The sequence below is a fragment of the Lactuca serriola genome, chromosome 6 (assembly GCF_051521515.1).
Source record: "Lactuca serriola cultivar US96UC23 chromosome 6, Lser_US96UC23_V15, whole genome shotgun sequence".
Lineage (NCBI taxonomy): Eukaryota > Viridiplantae > Streptophyta > Magnoliopsida > Asterales > Asteraceae > Lactuca > Lactuca serriola.
This window is the reverse complement of record NC_136413.1, coordinates 8649691-8653066: the sequence shown is the minus strand read 5'-3', so window position 1 is coordinate 8653066 and position 3376 is coordinate 8649691.

Sequence of the window (3376 nt, the reverse complement as noted above, 5' to 3'; positions counted from 1 at the left end):
AATGATGATGACCTTCAAAAGTTTTACTATCGCACAGGTACCCAAGTTACGGAACAAACAGGTCGACGCCTCTATAAAAAATGGCTTCGATAAATTTTAGCCACTTCACCAAAAAGGTATAGGTTGAGGTTCTGAAAACAAAGAGTATTAAAGAAGATTGTGTGTGCATGATAGGAGTAGTGGGAAAAGATAGTTGTGTGAACCTTTCATTGAATACTTTAATGAAGGGATTGAGCCTGAAGACAAAGTCCAAGCCCGAAAAGTAAGGGCAAAAGCAACAAGTTATGTTGTCAAAAATGGAACCCTATATAGGCGAGGAGGCGGGCTCTCGTGGCCAAGCTGCGTCACCCCCGGATGAAGGGAGGAGAGTGATAGAGGAGTTGCATTTAGGGTTATGTCGGGCCCACGATGGAGAAAGAGCAATAACACAGAAGATCATCAGAATAGGATACTTCTGGCCGACCATGTCCGCATATGCTCAAGATATAATAAAGAAGTGTGAACCTTGTTAGAAACACTCTAACATTCCCAGATTGCCCCAGTTTAGATTAACTAGTATACCGAGCCCACATCCTTTCAATCAGTAGGGAATAGACGTTATCGGGCCATTCCCAGAGGCACATTGAAGGCTTAAATTTTTGGTGTTCGCAGCTGATTATTTTTCCAAGGGGGTTAGAAGTCGGACCCCTAGCCATAGTTATTGTAAAACATGTGGCTAAGTTTGTATGAAGGCATATCGCATGTCGATTTGGGCTACCCCATACCATTGTAAGTGATAATGGTACCCAATTAGCTAACAAACACTTTCGTTGCTGGTTTGTCAAGATGAAGATACGACAAAACTTCACGAGTGTAGCACACCCTTAAGCTAATGGGCAGATGGAAGTCATTAACCGGTCCATAGTTAAAGGATTCAAGAAAATGTTACACGGAACTAGGGGTTTGTGGGCAGAAGAATTACAGTGTCTTATGGGCATGTAAGACCACAGAAAGGCATGCTACATGAGAAACCCACTTATCACTGGTATATGGTAGGGAAGCAGTCATTCCCCCCAGTTAGAACTCAATACAAATAGGGTAAAAAGTTTGCGGTAGAGAAAAGTGACGAAGATAGGCGTATCATACTAGACATGGTTGGAGAAAGGTGGGAGAGAGCAAAAATAAGGGAGGCGAGATATAAGGCATATTTGGAAAAATATTACAACATGAGGGTTCTAGACATCAGTTGCAAGGTAAGGGACCGAGTGTTGACAAAAAATGAAGGCAGCAGGGTAGAAAATGAAGGAAACTATGCTTGAATTGGGAAGGTCCGTTTCGAGTCATCGAAGCACAAAGGAATTGGTCCTATGTTTTGGAAACCTTACAAGGAGATCGGATCCCACGCACATGGAACATATTGAATCTCAAGAAGTTCCATTTTTAAAACCTAAACCTAGAAGGGAAGGAAGGAGAGAGGTCACTATAGACCTATTTTGTACTTATATAATCCCTATGATAGGCTAAATCTTGTAAAAATTCTTCTCCTTAAGAATAAAAAATTATAAAAATGTTACGTTACAGTTAAAAAGAACTTTGTAAAAACAGCCCCTAGGCTGAACTAAACCTAAGTATAATCTTAGTGAAAGCTGAACACGAATGAGCCGAGTTAACTTCAAAGGCCCCGACCAAATAAGTTGACCGAACTAAACCTAAGTATAATCCTAGTGAAAGCTTAACACGAATGAGTCGAGCCGACTTCAGAGGCCTCGCCAGATAAGTTGATTGAAATAAACCTAAGTATAACCGTAGTGAAATTTCAACACAAACGAGCCGAGCCGACCTCAAAGGTCCCGACCAGATAAGTTGATCGAAATAAACCTAAGTATATGTTGAATTAGGTGTCTAAGCCCATAACTATAATTGGTATATACTTGACCCACAAATAGCATGGTCCTTTTGGGTTGCATTCACCAGGACAATCTGATAGGATGGATATTTGAGAAAGATGTTATTTATGATTTATTAACATATTATAAGTATAATATATTAATAGAGAAATCATATTATTTAATTAGTATTTATCGATAATTAATTTGGAATTAATTTAGTGATCAAAAGAGACTAATTAAATTAACGGGGACTAGTTAAGTCAATTAGTAATATTTATAGTTTGGACAAATGATCCATATTGATTAGGATGGATTAATTCTATGTGGGAGTCCATGAAGAGTTACTCCATAAGGCCAATCATATGGATTATTGGATTGCTTAAAGGCTTAAGTAAATGGACTAGGGTTTACAAGTTAAACCTTAGGAATTCCAAACTATATATGTGTAACCCCTTTAGCCAAAATCGGACCTAAGAGTGACATTGCAAGAGATGGACGATTTTAAGCTTCATAGCTTCTCTCTTTTTATTCTCCAATTGTTCATGGTGTCTTGTGATTCCATTAGAGGCGCAACATTTGAGGCACTAAGCTCTTAAAGGCCAAAATACAACACGCTACAACAAGAGGTAATCTTCTAACTTACTTTTATGATTTATATGTCAAATTGTATGCTAGTTAAAGGCTTCCTGCTTTGGAAATTTTTTTGCATATATAACTAGAGAAAACTTAGATCCAAAGCTATTTGGGTTTTATGTGCACCATATGAGTGTTATAGGCCCATAACCCAACAGTATAACCTAGTGAAAGCTCAACATGAGCGAGCCAAGCTAACCTCAAAGGTCCCGACTAGATAAATCGATCAAAATAAACCCAAGTATAATCTTAGTGCTAACTTGAAGAAAATGAACCTAACCAACCTTCAAGATGGTCTTTGGATAAACTAAAAAGGGGTAAAACCAAAGCATCACCTTAGTACGAAACTGATTTAGCTGGCGCAGAGTAACCCCGTAAACTGAAAACAAACAAAAAGACCACTTGCCTAAACAACGAGATGATCCATACAAGGCTCATCGATCCCACATGAAACACTCATATAAATGAGCGATAAACTCTAAGTGTAAGAGTAATATTGAAAAAACTAATCCTACTCTTTATGAGGCATGTTAACCTTAAAAATGTGACATCCCCATTTTCACGGTCAGAAAAAACCGATTTTGTTTATGATTTTTTTAAAAATTAGAGTAGTATTTTAAATAAAAGTATAGTGGAATTTGTTCCCAAAAGAAAATGTGATAAAGATTTATCAAAGCATTTTCGAAGAAATATATTTCATTAAAACCTCAGGATGTCATGTTCAATACAGATCAAAAGCATAAACAGTACAATATAGGCCTTACAACATTTATTCATATCTACAGGCCTATAATCTGTAATCCCTCAGCCAAACGTCACATCTATGCTCGAGTGAAACTACCTGTAATACAAGAAACTGAAAAGGTCAGGCTTGG